The sequence below is a fragment of the Halichoerus grypus genome, chromosome 15 (assembly GCF_964656455.1).
Source record: "Halichoerus grypus chromosome 15, mHalGry1.hap1.1, whole genome shotgun sequence".
In the NCBI taxonomy this organism is placed as follows: Eukaryota; Metazoa; Chordata; class Mammalia; order Carnivora; family Phocidae; genus Halichoerus; species Halichoerus grypus.
Window position 1 is genome coordinate 5,670,686 of NC_135726.1, and position 17,139 is coordinate 5,687,824.

A 17,139-nucleotide genomic window follows, 5' to 3' on the forward strand; every position below is an offset into this window, starting at 1 on the left:
TAACACCATGGAAGCACTGGAATGGAAGGTCTTTCTTATCTTCTAGCCCTTGGTTTGAATGTCAACTTCAGAACTTAAGAGCTGTGTGAACTTGGGCAAGAATCTTAAACTTCTAGAGCCTCAAATTCCTCATCTACGTAACAGGAATAGTGATCGCACATGCATAGCAGGGTTGTGGTGTACATAAAAAAGGAGACCAGGTGTAAAGATCCTCGCACAATTAGGCATCCAGAATATACACGCACACAATGCACACACTCACACCATCCATCCGTGTGCATATACATGCATTCATATATAAACGTGTATCTGTATCTTCATACATGTTTATATACATACATTTATGTATATGTGTATACACATGCATTTATATGTAAGCATAGGTGTGTTGTGTGTATATTCATATGTGGGGTATGCATACATTTATATTCAACTGTGTGTGTGTATATTCATGTATATATGTGCTCACATATTTAAGCATGTGTGCATATTTTGTCACTGCTATATTCACCATCCCTTCTCCTTGGAGGTCACTGGAGCTCAGGGTGTAGATTTCACTGAGCTACACACATAGAGTCATGGATTTAGGAGAAATAGATTCCTAAATAGAGTGAGTACACATGGCTGAGGTGGGAAGAGCTGCTTGTCAACATACTGAACCAGGAGGGGTGGACGTGCATGCCATGGGAAGAAGGTCAGGATCATAACTTATGAGAGGGAACCTCCTCTAGGTCTGGAGGGTGGTCAGTAAAAGGAATGGGTACCCACAATAGATTTGATGGAGAGTGGGTAGAGAGAGTTGAAAGAAGAGGCAAGACAGGTTACAGAATGGGATTTCAGGGCTCTCATAGCAGCAAAACCTAGCCAAATTCTGACTACTTCACTTAGCTGATGTCCATTGACCTCACAAGGACCTAGATATCTCATCTTCCAAGACGTCTTCCTTCTCCTCTCTCATTTAGGCTGTGTTTTCTGTCCACCCTAGAACTCCCTTAAAATCTGTGCTTGCTCCATTGGTAGGGAAGATCATGTTGTCCTTTGTCTCCTTTGCAGAGTCTGAGTTTCTGGAATGCAGGGATTATGGCCTGTTCCCTGCTAAGTCTCAGCAGGTATCTGGTAAGGGGAGTGGTGGGGGGGACAGTGGGATGGTACTAATGATGATAAAAAATCAAAACACACTCTTTCCGTCCTATAATTTTTGAACCTCATCTTCTGTTATCTCCCCCTCATTCCACAATGGTCTCCCTGTGCCTCCTCAGACACACCAGGTGCCCTCCCACCTCAGGACTTGTTACCTGTGCTTGCAGCATCCCCATTCCCCTAGCTCTTTCAAGTCTTAGCTCACATATTGCCTTCTCAGTGAGACCTTCTCTGACCATCTTACATAAAATTACAACCATCCCTCCCCAATGGTGTCTCATCTTTACTTTTCTCCATAGGCTTCACTAACTTTATGCACAAACACAAGCCCACATTTTACTGGTTTTCTCTTTCTTTTCCTCTGTAATATAAACCCCTTGAAAGTAAAGACTTTTGTTTATTGTGCCCACACCTATATCACTAGGGCCCAGAACAGTGTCAGGCACATAGTAGGTACTCAGTAAATATTCATGGAATGAATGAAGTCAGATGGCAATGAATAATTATTACTATAAATAGCAGAAAGAACAGGGAGGTGCCTGTTCACACGGCTAATATGAGTCTCTGTGGGAGAGAGGCTAGCTCTGAGGCCCCTGTGGGAACTGGCCTTTGGACTCCTAACTTGCATGCAAGACTGATCCCATGCGCACCCTCCTCTTAACCAGAATCAAGCCTGCTTCTGGCAACAATGCCCCAGACCAAGCATCCCAACATCAACTAACTGCCTTACTTTGTAATACATTTCTTTTTATTGTGAAACAAAATACAATAATGTATTTTATCAGTCCTAAACATGTGTCTTGTACTCAGAAAGAATAGCATTTTCCCTTTTCTCAATAGTCATCTGTGGTGTTAAACTGCATATAATTAAATTAAAAAATCTTTGAACTCTCTGGAATATAATGCTTTGAACAAACCTCAAATTATTGTAATTAAAGCTCTTGAGACCTCACAGTATAATGGATGGTCAACAAATAGTACCATAAAGTGATATTCTACTATTAGGGACGATACTCTTCACAGTAGGAGATCTGCATATGAGAGTCAGGAGTAGAAAAGGAAAGAGAGGACTAATGGAACCACATCTGAAGGGCCTGCGGTTTGGTGCAGGATTTCAACCAGTCACCGTTCCCATCTGACTTCCTTTTGACATTGGTGGGCAGTAATGAAAGCAGCTTGATTCTGAAAATGGAAATAATACCTACCATTTATCTAGCACTTTCCAAGTTCCAGGCTTTGTTCTAAGCACTTGGCACATACTTCCTCATTTAATCCTTCCAACAACCCTCAGACGTATGTACGGTTATTGTCTCTGCTGTGTAAGCGAGGAAATGGAGGCCCAGAGAAAGAGGCATGTAGATCGTCTCTCTGGGCCTGTGGCTCATCACAGGTAGTGCTGTGATGTGGGCGCCCACATTGCATCTTCAGTAGGGGTTTGACCCTCACCCCGTTCCACTTCCATGTTCTCTGTATCCCGGCTTTTACTCCCTATAGAGCTGTCTGCTAACCACACAATGCCTCCCAGCATCCCACTGTGCATTACCTGGGGCAACAAGTGGCATTCTCAGCTGAATATGGTGCATGAAGGATAAAAAAAGAAATGAATGAAACATTGCCTAAATGTGCTCCCTGGGCCTAGAACTTTGGCATATCCACTCTAGCACTGGAGACTGCCTGACGGAGGGGATCATGCTTGTTTTGTGCAGTTCGACAGAGTGCCCAGCACAGTGGCCAGTATTTGAATAGGCACTCGAGGGTGTGTTAAACAGCTGGCTATCTACAATGGTCCTACAAGGTAGGCAAGAGTAGCCCTGTTGCATAGATGATAAAATTTCAGACAGGCCAAGAGACTTGTTGAGGATCCCACAGTCAATTAGGGAAGAGCTGACATTTAAATCCAAATCTGATGGAACTTCAAGGTCTATGTTTTCCAAAATGGCACAGGTGGCAGAGTCATAGGCAGCAGGAGCATCAGGTAGTCTCGGAAGCTTTGTTCCGGTTTGTTTTTGTGGTGAGGGCTTAGAAATCTGGGGCTCACAGGATCCAAGGTGATAGAGAGAGACATGCATAGTTCGGCCCTGGCAGGGTGGGGTCAGCATGGCCAAAGCAGCAGCATGAGGGCCCATACATGGCCTCTAGGAAGCTGCTGCCTTTTTGAAGCCTTTTATCTTAACCCTTACGTAGTCTGGCACACTATCTACAGAGAAGCACTTTCTGCACTTGAAAAGAGCCCACCAGCTAATACCATTACTGAGCCCTTTGATGCATAGAAGAGTCCACATCAGTCAATAAGGTGTTAGTATCTGTGTCTGGAGAGGCTTGCAACTCTTAGCTGGATGCAGGTGTCAAAAGCAGAGCTTGGAAGCCTCAGAGATAGTGCAGCTCTGATACATGAAGAGGGATGGCACAGCTCTGAAGCCCCAAGCCCATCTGCATCACAGATCCCTTCCCCAAAGACGGCACCCTTATTTCAACTACTCAGAGCCCTTAAATCCTATATTTCCTGCCCAGATAATGCCACTCTCAATCCCAATTTCAAAACCTACACAGGAAACATCAACAAAGCAGCTCAGTTTCCAATTCACTTCAGTACACATTCACGTACATGTCCCGCAGGTGTATGAAGCCCTTCAGAACTGAATGTCCCTAAACCACCACCATGTGCTTCTGAGACAAAGAGATGTGCACCTCTCTGGAGACTTGCTGGAGTCTGCATTCCACCACTGCAAGACCTAGAGCAAACATTTTGCCTTCTGGAGCCACTGAAGGTCTCCATTAGACAAGGGACAAGACACACCTACTTTTAAAGGTGGTCACATCATTCATTTCTTTGTTCCTTCACTCAACTCTCTGATAGAAAAAGTGAACACATCCCCTAGGCCTTGTGGTCTCTCTCCTTCGACCTTCTCAGGAGCTTTATACCATTATTGATCCCTTTTCTCCCATGTATTTTCATCTCTGTCTCAGATGGATTCTTCTTATAGGCAAGTCTTCCTAATGCGGGGGAGGGGGGCAAGGGGGGGGGGAGAGAGGGAGGGAGGGGGGAAGAGAGGGAGGGAGGGAGGGAGGGAGGGAAAAGAGTAAGGGAGGAAGGAAGGAAGGAGGGAGGGAGGGAAGGGAGGAAGGCAAGCCTTATTGGTTCCATATCTACCCCAAACTACTTCACTATCTGTCTCCTTCTTAGCAGCCAAACTTCTTAAAAGACCACCTTACCCCAGTTAGAATGGGAAAAATTAGCAAGGCAGGAAACAACAAATGTTGGAGAGGATGTGGAGAAAGGGGACCATTCTTACACTGTTGGCGGGAATGCAAGCTGGTACAGCCACTTTGGAAAACAGTGTGGAGGTTCCTCAAAAAGTTAAAAATACAGCTATCCTAAGACCCAGCAATTGCACTACTATTTACCCCAAAGATAGAGATGTAGTGAAAAGAAGGGGCACATGCACCTTAATGTTCATAACAGCAATGTCCACAATAGCCAAACTGTGGAAAGAGCCGAGATGCCCTTCAACAGATAAATTGATATAGAAGATGTGGTTCATATATACAATGGAATATTACTCAGCCATCAGAAAGGATGAATACACACCATTTGCATCGACATGGATGAAACTGGAGGCGATTATGCTAAGTGAAATAAGTCAAGCAGAGAAAGACAATTATCATATGGTTTCACTCATATATGGAACATAAGGAATAGCACGGAGGACATTAGGGGAAGGAAGGGAAAACTGAAGGGGGAGGGAAATCAGAGAGGGAGACAAACCATGAGAGACTATGGACCCCAGGAAACAAACTGAGGGTTTCAGAGGGGAGGGGAGTGGGGGGATGAGGTAGTGAGGTGATGGGTATTAAGGAGGGCATGTGTAATAATGAACACTGGGTGTTTTACACAACTAATGAATCATTGAACACTACATCAAAAACTAATGATGTACTGTATGGTGGCTAACTTGACATAATTAAAAAAAAAAAAAAAGCTGTCTTTAACTTCTGTCCCCACTTCCTCTCCTCCCAGGTATCTTCCACCATCATCACTCCACCAACACAGCTCCCATAAAATGAACAACCAGTTCTCACTAGATCCAATAAAGAACTTTTGGGCTTCCTTAACCTTCTGTTTACTTGTCTCCTCTCTTCCTACGAAGCACCCTCTCTTCTCCTCTTCCCCACCAACTCACCAGGCTTTCCCCCATCTCTGTAGTTGCTCCTGCTTAGTCTCATTAGGCTTATCTGATTCTGCTAGCCATTGAATCTGGAAATCCTTAAGGTTACTGCTTGTTGTTGTTCTCACTCAGTATTTTTCCTTGGGGCAGTTTCTTACAGGATGGACACTCCAGTTATTGTAAATATCCTGATGACTCCCTAGTAATGTATCTACTCCCTGGACTCTCCTTTAGACTTCCAGATCCAGCACAGTAGCTATGTGGGAACTGGGAAAGTAGTTACTCTTTGTGGGCAAGATTCCCCCCAAATGGGGCCATCTCAGAGTTTCTAAAGGTAATCTGTTGACCCAACGATTATTAAGAGATGAAGAAGATAGGGGACGTAGTAGGAAAACAGTCACTGAAAGGGTGGCACGTTTCTCTGTAGCTGGCTTCTCCACCAAGGAAAAACTCCCCTTACCCTGGTCTCACCCTAAGACTAATGGTGGAAACTATTTATGCCTTTACTTCTGATGCATATATCCTGCTATCTATTTAGTATTTCCATGGGAATACTTGAGAAGCACCTCCAACCCAACAGGTTCCAAACCAAATCAGGGCCATCTTCCTGAAACCTGACTTTCTGACATCCCATTCTCAGTGCAAGCCCAAACCCTAGGAGTCACTCCTGACACCTCCCTCATTTCTCTACCAGTACACGCCTAATTTTTGTAGACTTTTTTAAATTAACTATCTCTAATCCCATATATACATCTCTCTATCTCCTCAGCCGAGTACAAAACACCATGACTGTTCACTTGGATTATTGCCATGGCCTACTAATTGGTCTCCTTGCTCTTTTTTCTAGCTTCCCGGACGCTATAGTTCAGGGGTTCTTTAGATGGGAGAAAATGCATCTTTATTTGCATTAACCTCTAACTGAAATTCAGTGTTTCCTTTAATTATGGATGTAGGCAACAAATCAAAGTAGTATTCGCAGTAACTATGGCTTTGTCATCAATTTATAGAAATATTATAACACATTGCAATTGTTGCTTATCTTTTGAAATACAATATATACTCATAACTACTTCAAAATTATGATAGTGATTAATCCTGTGATCAAATCCTGTTATTTAAGGTATTAATAAGTTTATTTACATAAATTATTTATTTATATAAACAAACAGATATATATATTTATTAATGCCTTAAATAACAGGATTTGATCAGAGGGTTAACACATATTTATATGTGTTACATAATATTTATGTGCAAATATATGCACTATTTTTATACACAGACATATGCACAGATATATATATATACATATATACACACATGCACACAGTGCAGTGGGGTGGTAAATGTTTTAACCCCTCTTAGAGGGGGTCCTGATTTCTAATGTTTGCTAGCCTCCATGGTGCAAATACTCCCAACATGGTCACATTCAAGCTACCAACACGTCATCATTGAACACAGAGTTGGAAAGAGATGCACAGGATCAGCTTTTATGAACTTTTACACTGCTTCATAGATATTACTCTATCGCAAATATGTTCTTTAATATTTTAAAAAATGTATCAAACTATTATATAATATATATATGCTCTATCATAATTCTAAGTATTTTTAACTAAATACAATATTCTGAGATAGGGTGCATAGGCTTCACCAGACTGATAGAAAGGCCATGGCACAAAAAAAGTTAAGAACCCTTGTGATTCTCAGAATTACAGTTGCAAAGGAAAGTCTAATTGAGGCTGTCACCCCCGTGTCCCGATGGCTACACACTGTGGGAGCTGGGAATCAGATCTCAGGGTCTCAGAGCTGTCGGCTGATGCCACGCCCAGATGGCCATGCTATTTACAGAGCCTAGAAAGGCACCCTTGTCACATTGGGCATCTCTCTCACCAGGCCACTCTGGAACTTTTTCATGGGTCCCCAAACACTTTGGGATCCTCTGAATATGAGCATTATCGAGGACATAATTAAAGTTCCCATGGACTAGAGGAAACTTTCCAGTGCTTTCCCCATAGCTATATATATTCCTCACTGACAGCCTCCTCTCATTACAAATCCTTCTATTTGGCAGACATCTGTTTCCTACCTGACTTTAGCAAAGAGCAAGGACAGGTTTTGCCTAATGAGCTGCTGTCCTAGGCCCTCAACCATTCTATATCTCTGCTTATTGCAAGTTACTCTTTTGTTGAACCATGTGTGTTGTTGTGTACACATTCAAAGGGTTGTCTTTGGATAACATTTCATTTAAAAGGAAAAAACCAAGGTACCATATTTTCAGTTTGAGGGGGAAAGGTTTTCTCTTTCAATCAATGATGAAGGGCCGTTAGCAACTAAGTAATTCCTAATCACTGTTGGCAAACACAAGACTATGTCAAGACATAGGGCCATGGCAAGCTTCCTCTTTGAGAGATGCTATCCTTAATAGATGGGCTAATGGAGAATGAACTGAGGTGTCTTAAAAGCAAGTCTATGCATCAGTTAATCAGAAACCTGTCCCTTTTTTTCTTAACAGGCACCTTATATGTATCTTGAGAAAGCCGTAAATTGTGCTAATCCACTTCTTTTACTGCTGTCCAGAAAGAATTATTTTTGTTAATGGCATGGTAAATCAGGAGACTTGTTAGTGAAACTGCTCAGAAAATGGGTCTTGAAAATGAAAGCTATAATATTTGTCAGATTTCCAAATTCCCTCTTGGGAACAAAGATGGTAACCGTAACATATTTGCTAAAATCCATTACTTTAATACATTTATGTTGCTTGAGATATGGGATGCTAAGGAAGGCATGCACATAAATCAAGGGTAAAAACATAAAACCAAATCCAAAGATAGATATTATGGCTGTAAATTCAACCTGATTTCAGGGTTAGTATTCTGATAGATTTGAGTGTCATCACTTACACGCTTAAAAGACCTGCTCAGCCTCCTTTATGACCCCCAGGTGAATTCCTAATGAGTGTGTAATCTTACCACCCCCTCCTCTCTAGGATCTCCAAGTCAAATGGCCCTGCAGCATGCTCTTCACAAAGAAATGCACTGGCTTCCTGCACAGCACATGGCAGAGCTCAGTCATTCTCCCTTCATTTATTTGGAACCTTTCTGGAGGAAAATAACTCAAGAGGTACTCAAACTCACTCGTGATCAGAGAAATGCACTTGAAAAAAATAATGTAATAATAGCTTGGCAAACGTTTAAAGTTTGATGATATCAAGTATTGGTTTTAGTGTGAGAAAGAAGATACTTTCATACAATGTTGGTGGGGGCATAGGTGGGTGATTTGACATAAACCCTTTGGAAGGGGAATTTGGCAGAATCTTTAAAAATACATATACACATAGATATGAAAATATATGCATATACACATACATATATGTGCACACATGTGAACGTATGCATATATATGTATATATTTACTTTTTCACATCTATCTAGAAAAATACTTTTATATGTGCCCGTGGAAACAGGTACAAGGATGCTCACCATAGGATCATTTTTAATAGTGAAAGCCAATAGGGAAAAGGTTAAATAATTTATGGCAGACCCACACCATGAATATAAGGTATTTCCACATGTGTGAACATGGGAAGGTGTATGAAGTACAGTGCAGAGCGAAATGGTAATGCTATCAACATCTAAGAATGAGAGGAGAAGACGGATTCAAGGGAAAGCAGAGGGCTTATCTGTGATTATTTAAATTTTTATTTGTCTTCTGGCATAAATTGCTGGCTTAAAATCTCAGTTGTAGCACTCACTTACTGGGTGAGTTCTGTGCCTCAATATTCTCACCTACAAAGTGAAAAACAAATGTCTGCCTAACCTGTGACTGGTATACAGTAGGTGCTCACCAAGTGTTAGAAGCATTTCCTTTGTCATCTTTCCAACATCATCTTACCAAAATAATACACACACACACACGCACACACACAAATATTTACCTTCAAGATATATAATATACCCTCAAGAATGGAGAAAGAAACTTCTTTCTGGTGGCTTTTCTCATGTTCTTATTTATTGCCTTTTCAATTTGTGTGCACAAGCTCTCCCTACCTCCCTTTCTTGTCAATCCCTCTTATTTTATCTTTGGCTTGTCTGTTGTAAGGATTCAGCTCTGATAGCACTGTGGGAAAGCATAAGGCATTCAGTGACAATTTTTGACTAAGTGTCTCCAGAAAATCAAATGGTTTCATTATATCTGTAATTCCCTAGAAAGTAGACACAGAGATATCAAAGGTGTTAGATCTTGCTTAACAGAAATACAGGGAGATGGAGATCTAGGAAATGAGCTCCATTATTTCAAAGAAGAAAGTAAATCATTTAATACATGCAATAATTTAGCAGTTCTAAAAAATTAGGAAAAGCAGAGAGAAAGAAGGAGTTTTGGGAATTACCCCCATCTAGCTTCATTTTGCAAATGAGGAAACATGCTAAAAGGTCACAAAGTTGTCCAAGGTTACTGAGCTAGTCAGCAGGAGACCAGAGTTAAGACCCTGGGATTTTTTTTTACTACACTCTTTCCTCTCCTCCTCAATTTGCCCCTTGCCTAGAGCTCAGTAAGATGTGCATTCAAGAGATACTGTAATTGGGGAATATTCAGGTTCCAGTTAATAAGCTGACCCTGGATAATAAGCAATTCCCTTTGATCATTTTAAGGGAAAGAGAACACACAGTTTGAAAAATGACCCAAGACACAGCTGAGAACAGCATTTTAAGTTTAGAAGAGCCTAAATAGAGTTTATTAAAATCCCCAAGAATCAGTGCTATGAATTTAGCTGCATATATTCACCCTTCAACAGTTTTTCTCCAAATACAAAATACTTCAATATGGCTTTGGGGGGTAAAATCTTGACATGAATTTTTCTTTCACCCTTTAAAAGAAATCAAGAGTATCCTTTCTCTTCTTGCACAACATAAAACCTTAGGCTTGAGGGTTATCCTTGAACCCACAAGGAGGGTCTCCAAGATAAGAGGTCAGTGGTTCCATCTTGCAAGGATCCTTAGCACCAATGAAGACATAATGCCATTTTTACCTGGATGGTTTTCTCTTCTGTTTCTTTCTTACACTTAAATGATATCTCCCAGTCATCTACTCCACTGGGAATCCTGGGCTCCTGACACTGCCCTTGACCTCAGAATCCCCCACTTTACTCACTCTATCCTTCCCAGCTACCAGACCTCTCCCTATCAGTCAAGTTGCCCAAACTGCTAAAGAGGATAATCTTCCAAACTCAACCAACAAATATCAATTTACTTTTCTCTGAAAAACAACCATAAAATTTTAACTCTTCTTTGTCTTTCAGGCAAAAAAAGGCTGTTTTTTCAAAGAATTAAACAAATAAAAGCAATTATAGCAGGTTACTTAACAATCTGGCCAATTGCTGCATTTTTACATAGTATTTGGAACACTGATTGTGTGGATAAATCTGGCAATGTCTGTTGTCAGTAAAGGCAATTTAAGTCTTTTGTTTACCTCCCCCCCCCAAAAAAAGGCATGGTCTCAAATGCAAAGCAATATACTAAGAAACTAGAAGTTACTTGTCATTCAGATTAAAAACTTTATCGGTCTTGCTCTCTCTAAGACACCTACTTCCTCTCCCGCCTCTCGTTATCTTGGATTTTACCCTCGTGATGATTGCTACACCCTAATCTCATCAGTCCTCACTGGAATAAGCTAAGGCATAGTATTCTTTGCAAATTTCACATTATTACCTGTATGCTGTGTTCCTCAGTTATGCTTTGTCCTTCTTACTATGTCAGTATGAAAGCCTTTTGTCTCTGTGGACCTAAAATTTCCCTGCTGGAGAAACACAGCCATATTTCACTCATCATTGTTCCATGTGAGTTCTAAGACAAATATGCAAACTCTCTAGCTTTCTCTGCCTGAGAGTACTTGGGACTCATCTCTTCCCAAGAGAAAAAAACATCATTTTTCAACTGAGGCTCCAGTCAGGCAGGATGAAAGTTTGGGCAGGAATTAAATGAGATCTTCCCCAAAGTCTCTCTCTACTCATTACCCTACTTCCCATCATTAATTGCCTCAGGAAAGGGATATTGTTGTTAAAAAGCAAAGAGAGATCTAGAATAAATAAATTGAAACTTTTAAACATCCAAGTTTTTTGTTATGGTTTTAAAAGCCCCTTTTGTATTTCAAACCCTAAATCTAAAACGAATCCAGCCATACATTTGGGCTTTAAATGGTAGATAAGGAAAAATGGATTATGATCCAGGGTACTTCCACCTTTTTTTCCAGACAAAAATTCCCTTATACTGAACTAATGAATCATTGAACATTATATCAAAACCCAATGATGTACTATACCTTGGCTAATTGAATTTAAATAAAAAAAAAAAATTCCCTGGATTGGATAGAGAAGGAGAAATGCACAGACATGGTAAAAGCGACAATGTCATGTCTTCTCTCTGAGCTGCAATTCCAAACCCAGTTCAGCAAGGGCGCAACAGAATGGTCCCCGCATGCTTTGGAAAGGGACTGAAATAGTGGAGAGAGAGCTGGAAGACTTGAATCACCCATGAGCTTGGAAGGAGAAGACCAAAGACCAGATGGATATAATAACATCTCAGTGGATACCTGAGTACCTCCTACCCATCATGTGCCATGGCAGCATGTAAACACAATTGAGAGTAGACAGAAACCTAGGGGATCATGGAGGCAACAAATGGACTTAGCTTAAGCTTCCACCAACTGGTAGAAAGTAGAAGCGTATGTACAGTTTTAGAAGACATAGTTATTACAGGCACCCCAGAGTTTGTGAATAGGACATTAGTACCTTCTACACACGTCCTCATTTCTATCTGACATAGTGTAGAACATCTACATCACACTGGCAAAGCAATGCCTTTAAGACAGAACTTAGCCTCTCAGGACTTCCTCCAACAAAAGCACCATTTTAAATCACCAGGCTATGAGAAAAGTTCCAAATCAGATTCTCACACTCAGTCCCCAAATCATGTTTTTATGAAGTCTTTTTGACTTTGATTCACAGAATGAGTTTCCCGCTTGCCATACTCCTATTTGGACATCTCTTATTGCAGTTTCCAACTATTTACCATTGGCTCTTGTCCCAGCTCCACGCAGGCCCCCTGAACTACATTTTGGTAGGCTGCCCGAACACATTTTTCTGGCATTTTGCCAAATTTTGGCCTCATAGATCTGTTTCTCCATAGACAGCTTGAACTAGCAATGCCACTCTGCATAGCTGAGATAAGCCAAGGACCAGATTTGGACAGCAGTAGGATTTAATCATCAAATGAGTAGAAGGGCCAGAAAATACACAAATTCACAGGTACTTTGGTCTTGAAGGTCACCAAGCAACTTTAGAATCTGATCACTTCTCTCTTTTGCCCATAGTTCTCCTTCCTCCTGGGTTACACAACCTACCTCCCCATCAAGGACCATCACACTGTAGCCCTATTATAGGAAAGAATACATGGAAATGGCAGCTAAGAGTGAAGATACAGGTCCTCCCAAAAAGACCGACTCAGTGCAAGTGAAAGAAGAGACCACATTCTTTTGTAATAGCAAACTCTTAGGAATCTTAATGATGTTTTATGCTTTATGTTGATGATTTTCCTTTAAGCCTCTGGATAAGGAAAGATGGATAAGATGAGAGTACCAACTTTGGATATATTCTAAGTAAATAGCTACAAGTAATTCTGTTAAAAATAAAAATGGGTGGGGGGGTGCCTGGGTACCTGTGTTTTCCCACAGTGCTATCAGAGCTGAACCCTTACAGCAGACAAGCCAAAGATAATATAAGAGGGATTGACAAGAAAGGGAGGTAGGGAGAGCTTGTGCACACAAATTGAAAAGGCAATAAATAAGAACATGAGAAAAGCCACCAGAAAGAAGTTTCTTTCTCCATTCTTGAGGGTATATTATATATCTTGAAGGTAAATATTTGTGTGTGTGTGTGTGTGTGTTTGTGTGTGTGTGTGTGTATTATTTTGGTAAGATGATGTTGGAAAGGTGACAAAGGAAATGCTTCTAACACTTGGTGAGCACCTACTGTATACCAGTCAGTTGAGCGTCCAACTCCTGTTTTTGGCTCAGGTTATGATCTCAGGGTCCTAAGATCAAGCCCCGCATAGGGCTCTGCACTCAGTGGGGAGTCTGCTTCCCTTCTCCTTCTCGCCCCTGCCACTCCCTCCTGTGCGCACTCCCTCTTGCACTCTCTCTCTCTCTCTCAATCACTCTAAAATATATAAATAAATCTTTAAAAAAATAAAATAAAGGGGCGCCTGGGTGGCTCACTCGTTAAGCGTCTGCCTTTGGCTCAGGTCGTGATCCCAGGGTCCTGGGATCGAGCCCCGCGTCGGGCTCCCTGCTCCGCGGAGAGCCTGCTTCTCCCTCTCCCACTCCCCCTGCTTTGTTCCCTCTCTCGCTGTGTTTCTCTCTGTCAAATAAATAAATAAAATCTTTAAAAATAAATAAATAAAAATAAAAAATTAAAATAAAATGGAAATATGAATTTAGTAAGGTGGGAAAACCAAATTTGAGAAACTAATGTACATTCGGTGATAAACTTAGATTATTTTTTTCTAAATTTCTTAGCATATCTTTCAATTTAGCTTTTTCTAACCCTAAACTGTGCTGATGGGTCATCAATTCATGGTTTTTTCTTCTCCACTGCATATCTAATCTGGGGAATTGTGTTAATGCAGATAGCGTTAGCACCTGCTATGTATCTTGTAGAGAAGGAGCTGAGAGGGTCCAATCAAATATTGAGTGTCTACCATGAGCTATGTCATGGGCCAGGTGTTTCATAAATATGGAGTCTCCAGTCCACACAGTGACTCTATAAGGCATATATTAAATGTACCATTTTTCATGTGGGGGAACAGAGGAAGAGGTGCACATAGTAGAAGCAGGATCCAAACCCATGATGGTCTTGTTAATATGAATCCCAAGTATTTTTTCTTTCTCTCCTTTTTATCCTATACCACACCTAAAAGACTTAAGTTGACTTCTGGAGCATTTGAGAAGTTCTCCAAACATTCATTTAAGAAAAAATGTTGAGCAATTTACATTCTGTCTATATGCTGGCATTTAAAAAATTTTTTGAGTCTGAGCTGCTCGGAGATCCCAAGTGAACACTGTGGTTTGGGTCTTGGGTGCTATAGAAGTCAGGGACTTGAGAAGAGAATACCCTGCCTCTTCCTGAATTCTAAGATGAAAAAGATCTAATAAGCAATGGTAGATGGGTGTGCATTTTCAAGAAAACAAATAGTAGTCACCCTTCAAGGATAAAGAAGAATTATTCAAAATTGAGGTCAATTTAAATCTTTTAACTCAGTCTTCATGGTGCTTTTCCAGCAGCAGGACCACATCCTGACAAGGATAGAGTAGCTGAGCTGAGGGTGGTCAAGACCTACTCAAGGTCAATGAGAGTAACTGGCCAAAAAACAGAAAAGCAAACACTCCAGGACAATCTCTGCCTTTTTAGAAAGCTGTGTGTGCTTGTGCCGTCTGAACTCCATGGCCAGCAGTGTTTCTGCCTTAGAGCAGCACAGTGGAGGGAAAAAACAAACAGGGGTCAATAACTCTATCCCGGGGATCCAAATGGATGTTTGAGAGTTCCTGAGACTACACAGGACCCTCAGTGGGGTTTATCTCAAAGTGAGGAGGATGGCAAAGACGAAGTGCACATATGAGAAAGATGGAGGCACCGCCATATGTGATTATTGGGAAACACAGTGGAAGTTTGTTCCTTGGCAACTTCAAGTGCACTTTTTGGGCAGCCGAAGGAGGGAGATGGGAAAGTTGCCTGAACATTTTGGTAAGGGTTGCTGCTCACTTCTCCCAGTACACTCAGTTTTTAAACGGTATCCATCCAGTCATAGCCCCTCTGCCCTCACTTTTTTTCCTCCAGCTTATTGAGGTATAATTGGTAAGTAAAAATTGTATATATTTAGACTGTACAATATTATTTAATATATGAATACATGTGAAATGATTGCCAAAATCAAGTTAATTAATAGATCCATCACATCACATAGTTACCTTTTTTTGTAATGTGTGGTGAAAACACTTAAGATCTACTCTCTTAGCAACCTTCAAGTGTACAATATGGTATTATTAACTACACACATCCTGAAGTACAATAGATCCCTAGAACTTACTTATCTTAGAACGGCTTGTACCCTCTGATCAACATCTCCCCATTTGCCCCACACCACCCCCTTTAGTCTGTTTCTCTGATTTCTACTTTTTTAGATTCCACATAGAAGTAGAATCATGCAGTGTTTTTCTTTCTGCATCTGGCCTATTTCACTTAGCATAATGTCATCCAGGTTCATCCATGTTGTCATAATTGAAGGATTTCATTTTTATAGCTGAATAATGCTCCATTGTATATGTGGATATGTGCGCGCACATGCACGCACACGTGCGCGCACACACACACACACACATATATACATACATATACAGGGTATGTGACAGGGAGGACAAAGGTACAGCCAGAGAGAGAGCATGGGAAAAGGAGATGAAGCCACAGAGCAAAAATCCTGGAATGTGGGCACACCGGCCCACCCTGTGGACATGCTCCTATCGTGTGTGGGTGTCTCCATCCTTTTGCTATGCTTTAAGGAGCTATCACTCCCTGATACGGTGCCACCAGAGAAGAAGGTCCACTGGATCTCTCCACAGATCTCTGTGTCCCCTTTCTTAGGAAACTTTAAGATCAATGCCCTCCCCAGTTTTGCCTCTGCCACCAGGTACAGAAAGGAGCATTAGGAAAAGCTGAAGAGTCCCCTACCTTTGTTAAGGTCAAATCTCAGTTATGTGTAATGCTGGGTGTAGCAGACACTATTACCACTCCACCTATATTCCCTTAGTGGTCACTGTTCTCACAGTATCAACATCTTTCTGTGGTCCCTGACCAGGCTTGACCTGCTCCTTTGGTGGGTTGGAAGCACTGGGAGGTAATGCCCCTGGGAGAAGCCCTCAACCAATGAGAGAGAGTTGGTGGATAGATTCCCCAGCTTCCTTGCCCTGTGGGTGGCACAGTTCTGAAGTGTCTCAAACAGAACCCCACAGGTCACCCACGATGATAACATATCCACCCCCATACAACTTACTGCCTTCCTTTTATTCCCTGTATCACTCCCTACACTCTCTTACAGGAGTTTCCTGTCACTTCACAACTAAATGATTTGCACTGAATCCTTTTCCTGGGGTCTGCTTGGGAGAACAGAACTGAAGACACTGGAGGTTGGCATGAATGTAGATAGCAGACTTCTAAAGCTGCCCTCTCCCTTGCCCCAGACTTCTATAGAGTCAACAGTTCAAGAACTATTAAAAGATTTTGATAAGGGCGCCTGGGTGGCTCAGTTGGTTAAGCGACTGCCTTCGGCTCAGGTCATGATCCTGGAGTCCCTGGATCGAGTCCCGCATCGGGCTCCCTGCTCGGCAGGGAGCCTGCTTCTCCCTCTGACCCTCCCCCCTCTCATGTGCTCTCTCTCTCTCTCTCATTCTGTCTCAAATAAATAAATAAAATCTTTAAAAAAAAAAAAAAAAGATTTTGATAAAATTACCTGGAATCATTTTATAGCCTGTGTATAAGTTAAATGAAGAGACTGAATGAGCATTTCCAAGTTCCTATCCAATTTCCTCCAGTTAACTTTTGCACATTCCTTGATTACTGATTCCAGAACATCATACTGGTTCCTCTTCTTGCCTTGAGCAAACACCCTTTCTCAAAATTCAAGTATTGTTAACTCAAAAGTCAACAGTAGTAACCTTGCTATTGACTTCACATCTGTGACCAAGGGCTGAATTTGACGGTTGCTGGCTTAATAGGAATTCAGGGAAT

General features: G+C 41.4%; 1 protein-coding gene across 3 annotated transcripts in view; it reads right to left on the reverse strand.

The window, feature by feature from the left end:
* CDH13 (cadherin 13) overlaps window positions 1–17,139 on the reverse strand; it is a 1,400,946-nt gene that overhangs the window by 823,007 nt on the left and 560,800 nt on the right. The gene's annotated exons all lie outside the window — the stretch shown is intronic.